The 21036-nt window shown below is 38.9% G+C and overlaps 1 protein-coding gene across 9 annotated transcripts in view; it reads right to left on the reverse strand.

The window, feature by feature from the left end:
• Positions 1-21036, reverse strand: part of DLC1 (DLC1 Rho GTPase activating protein) — a 434550-nt gene that overhangs the window by 240973 nt on the left and 172541 nt on the right. The gene's annotated exons all lie outside the window — the stretch shown is intronic.

Below are 21036 nucleotides of genomic sequence, written 5' to 3' on the forward strand. Positions count from 1 at the left end.
ATGGACTGGAATGGCTGAATTTAACTCAGATGAGCATTATATCTACTACTGCGGGCAGGAATCCCTCAGAAGAAATGGAGTGGCCATGATGGTCAACAAAAGAGTCCGAAATGCAGTACTTGGATGCAATCTCAAAAATGACAGAATGATCTCTGTTCATTTCCAAGGCAAACCATTCAATATCACAGTAATCCAAGTCTATGCTCCAACCAGTAACGCTGAAGAAGCTGAAGTTGAACGGTTCTATGAAGACCTACAAGACCTTTTAGAACTAACACCCAAAAAAACCCCAACTCCATTAGCTATCTCCTAATGATGGATAGGAGAAAAGTCTTCTATTAGCTGGCAATCTCAGTTGGTAGGGTTCTTTTTGCTCACGGATCTAGGCTCTGTAACAATGGCCTGGGTATACAAGGAACATGCTGGGAAGCTATATGGATTGATGGCTTGTAAATAAGCCTGAACTTTTACTTTCATTTTTGACTTTTATTATTTTGCAAGTACAGGCAGACCTCATTTTATTATGCTTGTCTTTAGTACTTTGCAGATACTGTGTTTTTTTAACAAATGGAAAGTTTGCGGTGACTCTGCATCAAGCAAGTCTATCGGCACCATTTTCCCAACAGCATCGATCACTTTGTGTCTCTGTGTCACATTTGGTCACTCTCAAGGTATTTCAAACTTTTTCATTATTATTATATTTGTTAGGGTCATCTGTGATCAGTGATCTTTGATGTTACCTTTCTAATTATTTTTCATTTTTTAAGTAACAAACTATTTTAAATTAAGGTACATACATTAATTTTTTAGATGGAATGCTATTGCACATTTAATAGACTATAGCAAAGTGTAGCTTTTATATACACAGGAAAACCAAAAAACCGGTGAGACTCATTTTATTGCAATATTTGCTTTACTGCAGTGGTCTGGAATCGAGCTCACAATATCTGCAAGGTCTGCCTGTACCAGACAGGCCACCTTGGTTATTTGATTATAGTTTTCCTTTTGTCAATGTGTTGCCTCGTCTCATGTGACAGGCAGGTGAGAGGTGAGGGGAGCTTACTGAAAACTCCATAAAGTACCCCACATCTTGGTCCTGGCAAGTACATGCAATGCATGCTTTAGTCCTGTTTTGTTTAGTCACACAGTTGTGTCCAACTGTTTGCGACCGATCATCTGTAGCCCACCAGGCTCCTCTATCCATGGAGTTCTCCAGACAAGAATACTGGGGTGGGTAGCCATTTCCTCCTCCAGGGCTCTTCCTGACCCGGGGACAGAACCCACGTCTCCTCCATTGGCAGGCAAATTCTTTACCACTGAGCCACCTGGGAATCCCCAAGCTTTAGTCTTCTGATAAATTATTTACAAACAACAGAAGATACCCCAAGTGACAATTACTTCTGTTGTTGACTTTAATTCTGAAGCATAATTTTTACTGTGATACAAAAATAAGTTCCTCTTTCAACAATCAAACTGAGGTCTTGTGAGTTTTGGTGAGCTTGTTAAAAGTACACTTTCTTTGCTCTCTATGTACAAAATAATGGTGGATAGGAGAAAATGTTGTCTTCTCTTAGGTGGCAATTCCAGTTAGTAGGGTTCTTTTTTGCTCACAGATCTAGGTTATGAAACCATGGCCTAGGTGCACAAAGAACAAATTCTAAGCCTAATGTATTTTAATAAGTCTGACTCTGTGAAAGCTAGTACTCCAAAGAAAGTTGAGAATAAAGACCATCCAGTTTGAGGACTTCTGAGGATAAGGTATTGCTTTGTTAAAATAGCTATTGTGGTGGACGATTAAGAAGGGGGGAGAAATTATTATGCCTGGTTTTGTCATTCAACTACAGTCACTCTAGAATGTCTTCAAATTTTAAATGTTTATGTTCTAACTCAGAAATGATGCAGATAGAAACATCTCCAAATGCTAAACCAAAAAATAAATCTCCAAAAGCTAAACCAAAGAATATACCACTTTTTGTTTAAAAATACAATTTTTTGAAATTTCTAGGATTTTCGTAGCATAAATATTTTTACATACCAGAAACTGAAATATTGATATTGGCATGAAGTCAGTCCTTGCTCTTTGTTTTTAAGGAGCTTTAATATTATCCTTCCCTTGCCTTATTACTTTCTGCTAGTCTGTTCCTTGACATAACGCACTGAGAATGTGAGCAGAGGACAATGTGTATAACTCCTGAGTATGAAGACTCAAACCATGTTCGGTTGAGTGCAGCTTCCATAAAATACAACAAAAATTTTCTAATGTTAAGAATTAGCTTCAGTATTTTTAATGACCTTTAAATCACACATAATAAAATTTTGATTGGCCAGACTATTTTGGAAATGGAACATAAATTGCTTTTTTTTTCTTAATGTAGCTTTAAATTTAAAAAGGGAAAAGGTTATTTCAACCATTGCTGAAAAATCTTTGGAAAGTGGATCAGCATATTTTCTTGCCTTAGCAAATAAAGCATAATGAACACAATGCAATCTTTCTTTAAAGACTTTGGTTCTTGCAATGCCTTTAGCTCCTAATCATCTAAGCTGCACACCCCATCCTCTATTTTCAAGAAGTACCTGAGGGTCAGAGAGTGAGCAAAGCATACATACCATACCCTGGAAATTTCTTGAAATAGTAAATACAGTATATGTGTAGGTATGTGTGTATATATATATATATATATATATGTATGTATATATGTATGAGTGTATATATATATATATATATATATATGGCTTTACCAGTGGCCCAGTGGTAAAGAATCTGTCTGCAATGCAGAAGACCCGGGTTCAATTCCTGGATTGGGAAGATCCCATGGAGAAGGGAAATATCAACCCACTCTAGTATTCTTGCCTGGAGAATTCCACGGACAGAGAAGTCTGATGGACTACAGTCCACGGGATTGCAGAGTTGGACACAACTAAGTGACTAACACTATCACATTCATACATATATATATATATATATATAATATACACTGTGGGTGATCTTCTTGGATTTGCCTTTTGTCTAAGAAGTAAGTTAAAGGTAACTTGATTAACCCATCAATTAACCCAGAAAATTAAGACAGTTTATATACAACAATACACTTAAGTGTAATGTTTTCTGAATCATACTGAGTCTCTACTAAAATGGATGTATAAGGGTGATTCTGTGATTCTGGAATATCCTGTCCAGAAGTTTACAAATATGGAATCTCTATTTATCCTCCCTGAAGACAGGGAAATGGATTAAATTGCCTCTCTGGAATTTCTATAGCACTGTGAGTCTAGAAAGTTAAGTAAAATTTAAGGAAAAACAGTTATTTAAGTAAAATTTAAGTAAAATAACTATAACTTTTTTTAAAAAAGATGATACTATTTTCATACAGGGCTTATTACTTCTCAACTAATTAAAAACTTTTTTTTGGTTATCTTATTACTAAAATGCATGTAAAATTCTTGCAAAATATCATTTCCCTACCAATATTGAATGAGTTTTTCTTTAAGATGCAGAATAAAAATTTTTTAAGACTCAAACTGCTCAAGGGAGAATTTAAAAATGGCTCTCCAATTTACTACTAGAGTGTCCTTCATGTCTTCTCATTGAAAATAGGACTTAAAAAAAGGACTTTATTTAGAATATATAAAACAAAATGCCCAGCAACTCAAATTCAACATGAGTTTCCTAAAAGGTTCAGAATGCCTCCTCCTCCTTCATTACCTAACATCCATTTGTCAGATATCTATAAGCATGTTCCTTTTCTTAAGGTCTGCATCAGAGTAGGACTCTCACCATAAGATCTCACCAAATCCAGAGTTAGTCATACACAAAGCATTTTTCGAGCATCTTCCCTGTGTTCCAAGCACTGCTCTAGTACTGGAAACTGTGATGAACAGAACCAGAAAAGCCCTTCCTCTCAGGAAGCTAACATTGCAGGAAGGGAGACTGACTAAAAACATCAAAACAAAAAAGTTAATGTCGTATTCAGGTAAACACGAGGAAGAGGGTAAAATGAGATGAGGCCATGAGTTTGGGAGAGGCGATGGAAGGTGGCTGAAGTCAGGGAAGTCCGATCTCTGGAAGTGGAATTAGAATTGCAAGCTGAGCAATGAGGAGATACAGGGAAGCAGCAGGAGCTGCTGGTGCAAAGTGCTTGGGACAGAAAGGAGCCTGGTTTACTCTTAGTTCAGAGACTAGGCTAGAGTTGGTGCAGCAGAGTGAAAGATGGGAGAGAAGAGAGGAAGAAAAGGTCAGGGAGCAGGGCACAGGCCGGACCTGTGAGCTCTTGTAGGAATGTTATTCTGGCTGTAGGGGAAAGCGGCTGGGAGGGTTTAAGCAGGAAGAGTAGCTTGATCTGATTCATGTTTAGAAGGAATACCTTGTGCCCTGGATCCCCTGCGGGGAGGAGGGAAGGCGGAGGACCAGCTGGGATTCTGGGAAACATTGGAAACTTGAGTTAGGACTTGGGAGACAAAGATCAGTTGTTTCTGGCCAAGGATAAGAAAAGGGGAAGATATCAGAATATTTTTGTTGGGGAAGTAGGCAGGAACTTCCTGAGACACGGATTGGATGGGTCATTTGAAGGATACAGAAGAATCATAGATTGCTTCTAGGTATTTGGGTTGGATATTGACAGGGAACCTGGGTGTGTGGAGAAGAAACCAATTGTCCTACTTTGGCATGTTGAGCATGTGATGCTTGTTAGATATCCAAGTGGAGATAGGTCATAATTACAGCTATGCATTATCATTGCTGGCTATGCTCCACACACTGTTCTAAGCCCTTTCAGGCACAATAGGTAATTTAGTTCTCTCAGTGATAAATGCCAAGTAGAGGCTACTATTACAACTGCTAAGGTTGTAATAAGTGTCATAGTCTGAACTAGTCCACAAAAAGCCTGGCTTGAGACTTGAGCTGGTTATCATTATGCTGAACGGAAGGAAGAGAGAAAAAGGCTTATAGGAGAGATCTATATATTACATTTACATTTTAGAGTCATCAGCCTACAAAGCAACTTTAAAACCTGGGGGCAGTCTGAGATCTCCCAAAGAAAAGGGTTAGATGGAGATGAAAAGATGACTGGAGATAGTGTCTTGGGGCTTTCAACACTTGGGAAGGAAGAGCAAAGGAATGTGAGACATAGCAACTAGTGTGACTGGAAGAAATCAGGCAAATGGAAATAGAATCTGTCTAAAGCTCATTGGTGTTCAAATAAAAAACTTTAAAAAATATATCATATTTAGAGAGGACACAGGAGTCCAACATTTTTCTCTATGGAACTTTAATATTTTTAGAGAAAACCATATAAGCACATAAGAAATTCTTTTCCAGATAACTTCATTTATACTATCAAGTCATGAGACTTTGAGGTATGGTAGAAGACAATTAAGGGAGAGTTATCAGAACCCTGACTGAATTTCTCAGAGCATATCTGAAACTAACATCCTAAATTTCCCTCATGTTAAAGCCATTCCATGGTCAAGTTGATGAAAATCCTTATTTTTCATAAGAATAGGCCTTCAAGTAGTATAATATATATCACATATTCTGCCTTAGAGATAACACTAATAACAAACTAAACACTCAAGCCAAATCTAGATCTATTGTTCCATAAAATCACAGCAACAGTTCACTTATCCACACTACATAAAGACTACCATGGTCATGACGAAATGAAGAAGCAAAATTAATCAATCATTGTTCACTGGACCTATACTGAAATGTGAATAATTAAGACTTTATTAATTTCAAAACAATCTGATTTTCTGACAAGAGAATAGGTTTTCACAAATAACTGTTTTACAAATTATGAGAAAAATTACTTTTTGTTTATGAAGGTACATTTTACTGCTTATTGTACTTGAATTATAGCTGGGGAAGGAAAAGATATGATATCAGAATCTTTCCAAAAACTGGAAAGGATGCATATTTCCAAGGGCTCATCTTTCTTTCTAAAATATTGAGTTTTTTTTTTTTCTTCCAAGTCTTATAATAGGAGCTAGAGATCATTCATCTCAACCTACAAAACATAAGCCATTATCTGCTAAAATCTAGGAAAACAAAACCTCTAATAAAATTTACTTTTCTAACAATTATACAGTCCTAAGGTGAAGTTGCTTGATTACAAGATAATATGATTTATTATTGAGACTGGAGGTTGAATTACAATGCATAAATTACAACATATCAATATGTGGTATATTTGCTAAGTTATTTTAATATTTCAGACTAGGAAATATAACAATTCTAGGAGAAATTTTTTAACCTTCAGAAGAAGAGTCCTATTTTTCCTCAATGTAAGATATTAACTTCTGCTTTGAAGTTAAGTATACAGCTACTGAGATCTTACAAAGAAAAAGCAGTCAAGATTAAGCAATCAGATTACTACACAGAGCTAAGCCATGTGTTCTACTGCGGGGAGCTGCTGTGTAGTTAGAGTTGGACTTATCAGAAGGCTGAGCTTGAATATGAGCTCTGTCACTTACTAGCCACATGCTCTTGGCTTTAACCTCATCTTTTTTATCTATGAAATAAGAGTAACTACAGTGGAAACAGTGTCAGACTTTATTTTTTGGGGCTCCAAAATCACTGCAGATGGTGACTGCAGCCATGAAATTAAAAGACGCTTACTCCTTGGAAGGAAAGTTATGACCAACCTAGATAGCATATTAAAAAGCAGAGACATTACTTTGCCAACAAAGGTCCGTCTAGTCAAGGCTATGGTTTTTCCAGTGGTCACATATGGATGTGAGAGTTGGACTGTGAAGAAGGCTGAGTGCCGAAGAATTGATGCTTTTGAGCTGTGATGTTGGAGAAGACTCTTGAGAGTCCTTTGGACTGCAAGGAGATCCAACCAGTCCATTCTGAAGGAGATCAGCCCTGGGATTTCTTTGGAAGGAATGATACTAAAGCTGAAACTCCAGTACTTTGGCTACCTCATGCGAAGAGTTGACTCATTAGAAGATTGGAAAGATTCTGATGCTGGGAGGGATTGGGGGCAGGAGGAGAAGGGGACGACAAAGGATGAGATGGCTGGATGGCATCACTGACTCGATGGACGTGAGTCTGAGTGAACTCTGGGAGTTGGTGATGGACAGGGAGGCCTGGCGTGCTGCGATTCATGGGGTCACAAAGAGTCAGACACGACTGAGCGACTGAACTGAACTGAACAGTATTTGCAGTGTTGTTGTGATGATTAATAAAAATTTTTGAATGCAATATGCACCCAAATAAAAACTGATATTACTACTACATGACATTAATCGTACCTCAGAAGACAAAAACCAAAACATTATGACAGGAGTGTGTGCGTGCTAAGTTACTTCAGTTGTGTCTGACTCTGCGGTCCTATGGACCATAGCCTGCTAGGCTCCTCCGTCCATGGGATTCTCCAGGCAAGAATACGGGAGTGGGTTGCCATGCCTTCCTCCAGGGGATCTTCCCAAACCACGGAGTGAACATGTCTCCTGCGTTGGCAGGCAGCTTCTTTACTACTAGCACCACCTGGGAAGCCCTAAGAAAGGAGTAAAATTTGTGATTTTTTTTCTAATATATTTTAGATAGATCAGTCATTGAATAGAAGCGAATGATTTCCTAAACAATCAGCTAAAGGAGGAAAAATGGAATATATAAACAAAATGTAAAAGAATCAATTGTTTTTGGCTAAAGGTGGAAGGGAAAGTATAATTTCCTTCCTGGATGAAAACAAAGAAACATAATGGAGAGTTGTTTAAACACTTCCTTGACAATACCTTTACTGTAGATATGAATTTTAGAATAGTATAAGAGAATTTAATTTCTTTATATTACTGCTATTCTAAAATCTTGATTATAGAACATATATAAGATTTATATGAAAAAGTATAGTAAATGGATATTATTTACCAGGAGAAATATGAATAACCTCAGATACACAGATGACACCACCCTTATGGCAGAAAGCCAAGAAGAACTAAGGAGTCTCTTGATGAAAGTGAAAGAGGAGAGTGAAAAAGTTAGCTTAAAACTCAACATTCAGAAAACTAAGATCATAGCATCTGGTCCCATCACTTCATGGCAAACAGATGGGGAAACAATGGAAACAGTGACAGGCTTTATTTTGAGGGGCTCCAAAATCACTGCAGATGGTGATGGCAGCCTTGAAATTAAAAGATGCTTGCTCCTTGGAAGACAAGCTATGACCAAACTAGACAGCATATTAAAAAGCAGAGACATTACTTTGCCGACAAAGGTCCGTCTAGTCAAAGCCATGGGTTTTCCAGTAGTCATGTATGGATGTGAAAGCTGGACTAGAAAGAAAGCTGAGCGCCGAAGAATTGATGCTTTTGAACTGTGGTGTTGGAGAAGATTCTTGCGAGTCCCTTGGACTGCAAGGAGATCCAACCAGTCCATCCTAAAAGAAATCAGTCCTGAATGTTCATTGAAAGGACTGATGCTGAAGCTGAAACCCCAATACTTTGGCCATCTGATGTGAAGAACTGACTCATCTGAAAAGACCCTGATGCTGGGAAAGATTGAAGGTGGGAGGGAAAGGGGACGACAGAGGATAAGATGGTAGGATGGAATCACTGACACGATGGACATGAGTTTGAGTAAGCTCTGGGAGTTGGTGATGGACAGGGAAGCCTGGCATGCTGCAGTCCATGGGGTTGCAAAGAGTCAGACATGACTGAGCAACTGAACTGAATTGATTATTTCCAAAACATGCATTTTATGGTTTTTTGAGTTCAAGTAAAAGATACTTTGAGGCGGCTTCCCAGGTGGCACAGTGGTTAAGAAGCTGCCTGCCAATGCAGGAGACACAGGACACATGGGTTTGTTCCCTGGATTGGAAGATCCCCAGAGTAGGAAGTGGCAACCCACATCAGTATTCTTGCCTGGAAAATTCCATGGACATAGGAGCCTGGCAGGCTATAGTCTGTGGGGTTGCACAGAGTCACAGCAAGCAAGCAAAAGATACTTCTGATTGAATTAGTATTATTTTAAAATTAAATTACTCATTATCTGCCTCATTTGAGAATAATGAATTAACCTCATTTGTAATTTAGAATGAATTCACTCGTAGTTACATAAAATAAATGGTCCAATATATTCAAAGGTTATGATGAAGAGTAATAACATATTCTAGGAAATTTGTTGGATCATGGAAAAAGCAAAAGAGTTCGGGAAAAACATCTATTTCTGCCTTATTGACTATGCCAAAGCTTTGACTGTGTGCATCACAATAAACTGTGGAAAATTCTGAAAGAAATGGGAATACCAGACCACCTGACCTGCCTCTTGAGAAATTTGTATGCAGGTCAGGAAGCAACAGTTAGAACTGGACATGGAACAACAGACTGGTTCCAATAGGAAAAGGAGTATGTCAAGGCTGTATATTGTCACCCTGCTTATTTAACTTCTATGCAGAGTACATCATGAGGAACACTGGGCTGGAGGAAGCACAAGCTGGAATCAAGATTGCCGGGAGAAATATCAATAACCTCAGATATGCAGATGACACCACCCTTATGGCAGAAAGTGAAGAGGAACTCAAAAGCCTCTTGATGAAAGTGAAAGAAGAGAGTGAAAAAGTTGGCTTAAAACTCAACATTCAGAAAACGAAGATCATGGCATCCGGTCCCATCACTTCATGGGAAATAGATGGGGAAACAGTGGAAACAGTGTCAGACTTTGTATTTCTGGGGGCTCCAAAATCACTGCAGATGGTGACTGCAGCCATGAAATTAAAAGACGCTTACTCCTTGGAAGGAAAGTTATGACCAACCTAGATAGCATATTCAAAAGCAGAGACATTACTTTGTCAACAAAGATCCGTCTAGTCAAGGCTATGGTTTTTCCAGTGGTCACGTATGGATGTGAGAGTTGGACTGTGAAGAAAGCTGAGTGCTGAAGAATTGATGCTTTTGAACTGTGGTGTTGGAGAAGACTCTTGCGAGTCCCTTGGACTGCAAGGAGATCCAACCAGTCCATTCTGAAGGAGATCAGCCCTGGGATTTCTTTGGAAGGAATGATACTAAAGCTGAAACTCCAGTACTTTGGCCACCTCATGTGAAGACTTGACTCATTGGAAAAGACTCTGATGCTGGGAGGGATTGGGGGCAGGAGGAGAAGGGGACGACAGAGGATGAGATGGCTGGATGGCATTACTGACTTAATGGACGTGAGTCTGAGTGAACTCCGGGAGATGGTGATGGACAGGGAGGCCTGGCGTGCTGCGATTCATGGGGTTGCAAAGAGTCGGACACGACTGAGCGACTGATCTGAACTGAATTGAGGAAATTTGTATTTTGTCATCAGTTTTAATGCCTTGATTTGATTTGACAATCATATTAGCATATCCAATTATAAACAGAAAACTAGGAGGTAGATTCTGGTGTCGTGCCATGTTGTTCAACTTTACTACATGAGAGAATTTAGGAGGACAAGACAAACTCAAAAAACTGAATTTCCAATATTATGTATATATTATGGTATGTACATATACATAATTAAACCTACAATGTACTTTTCCCATAAATTTGGTAAAATAAGACTAGGAAGCATAACATTACTACTGATCTTTAACAGAGATAGATTCACAACAATAAAAACTGAATATAATATTTACTAAATTACTGAATCAAGCAAGAGTCTCTTGTGGAAGAGGTAAGTCCCATTCTTCTGCTCACCCCCTTCTATATTTTGCTGTGGCTCTGTGTCCACATCACAGGTGAGGTTCTATTATAGTCTGACCGGCAGCTGATAAGCCTCAGCTTACTCAATTCTTGAGACAGTAGAGTAATAATAAGTAGTCTTTGTTGTTGGTTTGCAGAAATCAAAACATTATATAGAATCAGCAATAGTTATGGACATGCAGAATTCTACTTTCGTATACTTTTGTTTGCTTTTTATTTTCCAACACAAAATGTGTATAAGTTCATCAAGCAGTTAAGCCAAACACATTTATGGATTAGGATTTTCTTTTTTTTTTTTAACCAGAAGTACTTCATATATAACCATGCATGTGTTTGGTAACAAGACAGGGAAATATCCATAAGAGCAGGAGGTAAGCAATTATTCAGAGAATGACTGATAATGAATTAATTAACTGAATCATTCTTTTGCTTGTCAGACAGGAATTTTACAGACTAAACTGCCTTTATTATAGAGTTGCTGTGAGGTTAAAAGACAAAATGATGCATATAAGAACAATATTCAAAGTGAAAATGGCTATTCAAAGGGGATGAACATAGCTCAAATGATACAATAATTGACCTCTAAGTCAGAGAAGACAAGGTATAGTATATGACTATTTAAGCCTCTGGTGACAATCTTTTTGGGATATTTATAAAAATGAGATGCTGCATGTGAAGCAGTTAGCAGGCAAATAATAAGTGCTCAAGAATTAAAGTATTATCTTCTCAATTCTCTAGTCTCAGTTTACAATTAATTTCTCTTTGTAGGGTACCTCTCTAGGAATGATCATATCAGAAAACAGACCACACACAGTATAGTATTTTACATCTCCAGTTGACACTTGTGTGTGTTTTAAAATCACTCTTTTGACTTGATACAGGGTAGAGATGTGCTGTCATTACTTCACTGTTCTTAAATAAAAAGAGAAGAAGGTTTTCACTGCCAGAAAATTTTCTTAAGGATCGGAGATTATGTCTGATTTAAGTTTAAAAGTCTATTTCTACAAAAGTAAATCTGTAAGCATGTAAAGCAGGTTTTTTAACATGGGGCCCCTCGTTTTTGAACCCCTAAAATTGTGCACCAAATTTATTTTTGCATGTGTATATTTACTTCAGAAAACAATCCCCCAGCTTTCAGTAAATATACACAAGAATTGAGATTCTTTCCAAATTAAGAATTATTGGTATAGAAAGTTCATAACAATGAAATAGTTTATGATGTGTTACATTTGTTGCTCAAGGGTTCATATTTATTTCTTCCTTCTTTGCTTTTCTACTCATTTAGCAAATATTGATTGAATGTCTACTATGTGCTTAGAGCACCAGGAATACAGCTGTGATTAAAGCATATAAAATATCTGTTGTTCTCACTGGACTTATATTCTAGAGGGACATAGATGAAAAATAATTAATAAAATACAATATAAAATCAGGTAGAAACCAGGGTTATGAAACAAGGGTTATGAAACAAAAGCAGAGCCCAGAAGTCAAGCATGACAGGGTAAGGGAAACCAGGGGTTCAGGGAAGCCTTTCTGGTGAGGTGTCCTCAGAGCATAGATCTCAGAAGAAAGGTAGGAGAAAGCCATTCACAAAACTGGTGAAGAGCATTCCAGGAGCTCTTTTTAGCTAGAAATCATCTTCCTTTTTTTATGCTGACTTTTCTTATGCCTACAGAAGAAAAGCTATGACAAACCTAAACAGCATATTAAACAGCAGAGAAATCACCTTGCTGACAAAGGTCTGTAGAGTCAAAGCTATGTTTTTTCCAGTAGTCATGTATGGATGTGAGAGTTGGACCATAAAGAAAGCTGAGCACCAAAGAACTGATGTTTTCGAACTGTGGTGTTGGAGAAGATTCTTGAGAGTCCCTTGGACAGCAAGGAGATCACATCAGTCAATCCTAAAGGAAATCAACTCTGAATATTCATCAGAACAACTGATGCTGAAGCTCCAATACTTTGGCCACCTGATGCAAAGAGCTGACTCATTGAAAAAGACCCTGATGCTGGGAAAGATTCAAGGCAAGAGGAGAAGGGGGAGTCAGAGGATGAGATGGTTGGATGGCATCATCGACTCAGTAGACATGAGTTTGAGCAAACTCTGGAAGATAATGAAGGACAGGGAAGCCTGAGGTGCTGCAGTCCATAGAGTTGCAAAGAGCTGGACATGACTGAGTGGCTGAAAAACAATGGTCCTGCTTACTTTTTGTTGCTCCTTTTTTTGATTGTTTTCTTTCACAGGCCCAATGTCTGTAGATTTTGGCTATTTCCTCTCTTGTGAGATGAGGGTGTTTGACCAGCTGGTTTCTTAACATGTTAACATACTGTGCTGCCTGTTGTTTTATTATTTTTATAAACTTCACATTTCAGAGTTCTCCCAAATTCGGTGACAATTTGGCCTAAGTCATACTTCCTGGGTGACTCAGTGGTAAAGAATCTGACTGCCAATATAGGAGATGAGGGTTCAATCCATGAGTTAGGAAGATATCCTGGAGAAGGAAATGGCAACCCACTCTAGTATTCTTACCTGGGAAATTCCATGGACAGAAAAGCCTGGTGGGCTACAGACCATGGGATTGCAAAGAGTCAGACATGATTGAGTAAACAAGAAAAAGATACTTCTGATTCAATCAGGAGTATTTTCAAATTAAATTACTCATTATCTGCCTCATTTGAGAATAACGACATGACTGAGCGACTAAAACAATGATAAGAATACATTCCATAATTAATTCACCAAAGATTCACAAAGAAATAAAATGTATGTCCTCACCTCTAAAGAGCTTGAAATCTGGCAGTAATAAACTTCCTGGAAAATTTAACTGTGCTCTATCCCTGCATCTAATTGTAGAGAATTATTTTTATTCCTCAGGGTAGTTTTATCAGCACCTAAGCCTATCTGAAGTTCCTCATGTTGTGGCACCAAAACCAGCCATCCCTGAAGCTCAGGGATGTCCAGAATCAGTATTGCTCCTTTAAGCCTCATGTTGATGGAAATAGGTGTTTGGTAGGGTTGGAGTACAAAGAATGGATGGAGATTCACATTTCAGCAAAATTACTCTTTTTCCTGTTGAACCAATCTAGCCTGGAATCACAACATTAAAAAAAAAAAAAAAAAAAGGAACCAGTGACAAACAAAAAACAGAAAAGAAAGGAAAGCAAAAGAAAGCCCTCAAGAAATTGTACAGCTTGATGTATGCCACTGCATGGAATAGAATCCCTGGGGATTATCCTTTGTCTACTGTCTTCCACAAAACTGAGACCAGTTTGCAGACTAGAGTGAAGCTGGTGGGTGGACCTGTAATGGAGCCCATGAGCGTCACTCACACTCTGGGTGTGGGCGTGTGCTATGCCTTTAGCTTAGAGCAGATGTTGGAACTTCTGCAGGTTCTTAAACTCCAGGGCACATAGGGATACCCCAAAGGGCTTCTTGAAATACAGGTTACTGGCTCCAAGCATAGTTTTCTGAGGACTGAAAGCTTTTACTTCTAAGAGTTCCAGGTGATGCTGATGCTACCAGACCACACTTTGAGAATTTCCAAATAGTCCCTGATTAGAGAAATGCCACTGGGCTGCTGAGGGTGTCCCAGCAGTTGGAATGTCATAAGGAATCCTGGCAGAAGGCCTTAAAACAGGGCAGCCAGGGTGTGACTTCAGTAAGTGGAACTGGCAGGCTCATTCTCCTGGTATGCAGCTGCTGAGATGCAAGATTCTTTTCAGACACTGCGCAGCTCTTAGGTTGGTGCCCCAGGGAAGGATAGGCCCCATCAAAGCCAGCTGAGAGCAGACTGATTGCATCTGTACCCAAAGTGTGAGGGGCCAAAAGTCTTCCATCAAATTCTCTAATCACACACGAACATGAAATCAGCTGAACAATCTTTCAGTAAGTAAAATAGTACTGTTCAACATTCTATAAGCCAGGCAGTGATACACTCAGCCAGTCTGAATTAAAGAGTTTATTTGCTTTCACTTCCAAACTAAATGAATTTCAAAAAAAAGCATTTCTGATCTTGAAGAATCTAAAAATGATTGATGAGCTATGACAAAATTAAAGCAGAATCCTACCTCTTCCTATGTGTAAAAAATGTAAGTAATCCACAACAGGTAATAAGAACTTTCCTGTTTACAAACTAGTTGATGATTCTGCTAAGAAACTATAACTTTTTATTTCAGGGAAAAATGTTTGAAAACACATAGGAAATTTGGAGGGAACTCCAGAAAATTATGTATGATTAAAATAGCAAGTCAATAAGAGAACTGTTAGTATATTCAATATTTTTGTAACAACCTATAAGGGAAAAGAATCTGAAAAAACAGACATATATGTATGTATGTATGCGGGCTTCCCTAGCGGCTCGGTGGTAAAGAATCTGCCTGCAATGTAGGAGATCCCGGTTCCATCCCTGGGTCAGGAAGATCCTCTGGAGAAGGAAATGGCAACCCACTCCAGTACTCTTGCCTGGAAAAATACCAACCCATGGAGCTGTAAAAGAGCCAGACATGACTGAATGACTAAACAACAACAAAATGTATGTGAAACTGAATCACTTAACGGTACACCTGAAACTAATACAACATTTAATCTACAACTCTTCAATAAAAAATAAGATAAATACTAGCAAGAAAAGTAAATAGTTTGGTCAAGCAAGAAATATGTGATAGTTACTTTTATTGGCTGGTCTATGATGCCAATTGTTCAAACACAAATCTTGGTATTTTGTAAAGGCATTTTTCAGATGTGATTAACATTAAATCAGTTGACTGACCAAAGCAGATTACTCTTCATAATGTGGGGGGCAGGGGTGGGGTTCATTCAATCAGTTGAAAGTCTTTTGAGCAAAGACTAAACTTTATCAAAGAAGAAATTCTGCCTCAACTCTGTAACACAGAAACCTCACCTAACTTTCCAAACTGCTGCTCTGTGGAATTTGTACTTAAGATTATAATATCAAATTTTTCTTGAATTTCCATCCTCCTGGACAACTGTATAGATTTTGGACTTGTCAGACTTCAGAATCACATGAGTCAATCTTTAGAATAAATCTCTCTGTCTCTGTTTGCCTGTGTCTGTCTCAGTGTCTGCATTTATCTCTCTCATTTTATATCTATGTACCTACCTACCTATCTATTTAATCTCCTGTTGATTCTATTTTTCTGGAGAACACTAACACAGTGTATATCAAAGACAAGACAAGACTAATCACACTGGAGTTGTTGGACCTCAAACTGTTTTTAATATGACTATGGTGAATGCCACAATAATTTTTTACCTGAAGGTGTACTTAATTTTTCTCTTAATCTCCACTGCCTCCACCCTTTACCCATCAAAAAGCAGAGATATACACTATTTACTATTGATACTTCTGTGAAACAGGTTAACCTGTCCTTTCTATAATTTCATTTGCTTTAAAGATGTCAAGAGGGATAGATTTATGTTCCTCAGTGATTTGATCAAATTGAGAGATTGGATCGTCTAGCTTTTGGGCTTTCTCCAGTTAGTTCATGTCCTTTGCAGCCTTATGTGTAGCTACAAGTCATTATTCTGGCCAGAAACTGATGGCTCATTGCCTGAGACAGGAACATCATGTACAAGGCTGCTGCCTTGCACAACTCCTGGGATTGTGCAATGTGGTGTCCCAAATCAATTATGATCACTGAATGGAAAAAAAGTAAACTACATGTCTCTGTACATTTAGAGCTAAAATGTGCTCAAACAAAAGTTATAAGATGGGGAATGTTGCCTATTCTGTTCAAGGCACTGCTGCCGCTGCTAAGTCGCTTCAGTCGTGTCTGACTCTGTGCGACCCCATAGACAGCAGCCCACCAGGCTCCCCGGTCCCTGGGATTCTCCAGGCAAGAACACTGGAGTGGGTTGCCATTTCCTTCTCCAATGCATGAAAGTGAAAAGTGAAAGTGAAGTCGCTCAGTCGTGTCTGACTCTTAGCGACTCCATGGACTGCAGCCCACCAGGCTCCTCCGTCCATGGGATTTTCCCGGCAAGAGTACTGGAGTGGGGTGCTATTGGTGCAAGGCACTACACTAAGTAATTAGATATATAATCTTTTTTATTTTTTAACATGTCTATGAAACAAATGATGTTGTTGATGATGACAAAGAGTCTTATTTTCTGGGTAAGAAAAAGAAGGTCAGAGATATTAACTGACATCTTAACGTCAAACTCTTAGTAAATCAAAGGACATGAATTTAAGTCATATCTGATTCCAAAGCCTGGACTCTAGGAAAATGAGACTTTTGCCTGGACTCTAGGAAAATTAGACTTTTACATAGTTTCAATGTCTTTTTAGATACACCATCTTGATTTTTCTCAGAGAGGCACCCTCTCTAGACATTGGTCTGAAACTAAATCTACAGCAGGTGAATCTAAGTCAACACTGCATATCATTCTGAGTTATTCAGGGACCCAAATTTGAAATACTTACGTATTTATGTTTCTGGAATGCCAGCACAAAATGGTCCAAGCCATCAATATGTTTGGTTAGTACTATTTTCTTTGGAAATGTGGTGAGGGTTTCTCAGAATCTTGGGATTTGTTTTGCTTTGGTATTTTCTGAATCTATATATCCTCTAAACCACACACTCACTTGCTCATTTAGTTTTTCATTTAACACTTACTGAGTCCTTATTATATCCAAACTCTATTTTAAACTTAGGAAAGTATGAAGATGAATTAGCTATAGGTTCTTCTCTTATAGTCCTTTCAATCTGAGAAGTTCTAGTAAGTGAGAGGAGGACACAGCAGAGTGACAAGTGGGTTTACTGATGTTAGTGACAACATTTGCAGCATTATTAGTAAAAGAGTTCTTGCAAAACAGAGGTTGAACTGATTATGGATGAAACAATGCATGAGGTCAGCCACTGTTCCTCTATAGCCATCACTATCAAGACCATGATCATGATAATACAAGCCAGAGTGCTCTATTAGGACAAGTATAGATAAAAATCATTTGGGTTGATTTTTTTTTCCTTGTGGCTAGAAACAGAGAAGGAAGTGATAACCATAAAAGTGGATTTCACTTTGTAATTAAATATATATAATTTGTGTGTGGTGTGAAAGGAAGAAAGTCTAACTGTGTATACATTTACCCAAGTAAGTTTCAGTCAGTTCAGTTCAGTTGCTCAGTCGTGTCTTGGTCGCTCTTTGTGACCCCATGAATCGCAGCACACCAGGCCTCCCTGTCCATCACCATCTCCCGGAGTTCACTCAGACTCATGTCCATTGAGTCAGTGATACCATCCAGCCATCTCATCCTCTGTTGTCCCCTTCTCCTCCTGCCTCCAATCCCTCCCAGGATCAGGGTCTTTTCCAATGAGTCAATTCTTCATATGAGGTGGCCAAAGTATTGGAGTTTCAGCTTTAGCATCAGTCCTTCCAATGAACACCCAGGACTGATCTCCTTTAGGATGGACTGGTTGGGTCTCCTTGCAGTCCAAGGGACTCGCAAGAGTCTTCTCCAACACCACAGTTCAAAAGCATCAGTTCTTCAGTGCACAGCTTTCTTCACAGTCCAACTCTCACATCCATACATGACCACAGGAAAAACCACAGCCTTGACTAGATGGACCTTTGTTGGCAAAGCAATATCTCTGCTTTTCAATATGCTATCTAGGTTGGTCATAACTTTCCTTCCAAGGAGTAAGCATCTTTTAATTTCATGGCTGCAATCACCATCTGCAGTGATTTAAGTTTAGTCAACTTCTAACTATTTAATTATTTCTCCAAATTGGGTAATAGATGGAAAATGAGAAATGATGAAAAAGTGACTCCAGTAGACTGAAAATTAAATGAATCTATAATTCCAGAACAGTGAAGTGGGACAGGAATTTAGAGCTCCCTACAGAAGTTGGTATAATTACAAACAAATCAAGAATTAAAAAGATAGTTGCTCTCAGTTTCCCTAGAATGAAAATAGAAAGTAATGACTGCAGAGAAAATGAAGGAAATGAAACCCTTTGAAGCAGGGGTTAAAGGCTACCTCTCAGGAATGAGAGTGAGAAAGGGAAGGAGGCAGTAGATGACTCAAAGGTGAAACCTCTGGCAAGAGATAATCGACTTATGTGGTTGATGGAGGGTTTACTGAAGTAATTTCTCATTCACAGTGTCAAACTCAGCAATGAATTTGGGTAAAAAGATAAAGCTTTCATTTTAACCTAGAAAAGAATGACTTCATAAACTTTTGATGATGTTGCTTAAGATGTTTATAAATACTATAAAGCCATTCACTTTTTCTTTAATCGAGCTGTGCATCATGTGGGATCTTCATTCACCAACCAGGGATTGAACCCTTACCCCCTGCATTGGAAGCACAGACTGTTAACCACTAAACCAACAGGAAAGCAACATTCTTGTTTGTTATTGCGAAGCTCTGCTCTGTGCATCTGCCACATCATGTTACACAGGGTAGGTACCTTCTACTACATTATGAAATGATTTCACAAGAGTCTGACATGCAAAAAAATATTCTGAAAATATGTCCTGAGTGGCACTTTGGGATTACACAATGGTATCCTTGTAGAATATATGTCACTCGTCTCTAAAGCTTGGGTAAAAGTTAAGTACATGTCCTTTTTAATGTCGAGATTCAAAGCAGTATTAAAAGAGGCTCTTTCACTTCAGCTAAATTTTTGAACCATATTTCAATTCTGCTGGGTTTGAGGGAAGTAAAATTGTTCACAATCATAATTTAAGATTTTTCAGTTAGCAGCAGGAATGAGACGTAGACTAATTTGAATTTGCAAGTAAGTTGTAGTCTGTATGTTCACTTTCAAGTCTGTTCTTTGGAATTCTGAAATCATCTTTTTGTAGGCCAAAATAAATAAACAAACAACCCGACCTGACATGGTAGCCCAGACTGTGAAATCTGCTCATTAAATCTCTTTAGATAATCATGTACCTAAAATCTAACTGTTGTTCTTGTTCTTTGTAACATAAGCCACAAGTACAAGACCCTAACGACAAGGTGCATAGTTGCTCTAATGTATGGACTCACTGACCTTCCCCTTTTCCAGGCAGGTGTGTTTCTAGGAGGAAGGTGACAGAGAAGCTGGATGGCCTTGCCACGGTAACCCCCCAGAGCACACTTTTTATCTCACAGCCCCTAGCACTGGTTCTCTTGCTTTCCTTTCCAGGCACAGTAGATATTTCCTGACGTTTTATCTCTTCTTGGGTTCAGTTCAGTTCAGTTCAGTCGCTCAGTCGTGTCCGACTCTTTGAGACCCCATGAATCGCAGCACACCAGGCCACCCTGTCCATCACGAACTCCCAGAGTTTACCCAAACTCATGTCCATCGAGCCAGTGATGCCATCCAGCCATCTCATCCTCTGTCGTCCCCTTCTCCTCCTGCCCCCAATCCCTCCCAGCATCAGGGTCTTTTCCAATGAGTCAAGTCTTCGCATGAGGTGGCCAAAGTACTGGAGTTTCAGCTTTAGCATCAGTCCTTCCAATGAACACCCAGGACTGATCTCCTTTAGGACGGACTGGTTGGATCTCCTTGCAGTCCAAGGGACTCTCAAGAGTCTTTTCCAACACCACAGTTCAAAAGCATCAATTCTTTGGCACTCAGCTTTCTTTATAGTCCAACTCTGACATCCAAACATGACCACTTGAAAACCCATGGCCTTGACTAGATGGACCATTGTTGGCAAAGTAATGTCTCTGCTTTTTAATATGCTATCTAGGTTGGGCATAACTTTCTTTCCAAGGAGTAAGCGTCTTTTAATTTCATGGCTGCAATCACCATCTGCAGTGATTTTGGAGCCCAAAAACATAAAGTCTGGGTTCAGAAGTATCTAAAACCAGAATACACGGCTTTTGGTAATTTTCCCAGGTGGCACTACGGGTAAAGAACCTGCCTGCCAATGCAGGAGACGTAAGAGACACAGGTTCGGTCTGTGGGTCGAGAAGATCCCCTGGAGAAGGAAATGGTGACCCACTCCAGTATTCTTGTCTGGAGAATCTCATGGACCGAGGAGCCTGGAGAGCTATGGTCTATAAGGTTGCAAAGAGTCGGACACGACTGAAGCAACTTAGCCTGAATGAATGTTATAGAAAACAAAGTGAGAAAAAACTACTAAATGAGTCTATTTGTGAAAAAAGAACATTACATTTTGGTGATAGTGGTGATGAAGAAAGCTTTATCTACATTTCTGAGGAAAATCAGATACAGAGAGTCCCGAGCGTGTCCTCATGGGAGCTTGAAGATGGGCTTGCACTCTGAGGCCAAAACCTGCAGTGTGGGAGCGGAGGCACAAGAAGGTGTGGACCTGGGAATTTAATCTCTTTTCTGTAATATACACCCATTCTGGACCACCCTTGGTGTGCAGATTTAACCCTCAGTTAAATTGGTTTAATGGTTAGAGAC

The sequence above is a fragment of the Bubalus kerabau genome, chromosome 2 (genome assembly GCF_029407905.1).
Source record: "Bubalus kerabau isolate K-KA32 ecotype Philippines breed swamp buffalo chromosome 2, PCC_UOA_SB_1v2, whole genome shotgun sequence".
NCBI classification, from domain to species: domain Eukaryota; kingdom Metazoa; phylum Chordata; class Mammalia; order Artiodactyla; family Bovidae; genus Bubalus; species Bubalus kerabau.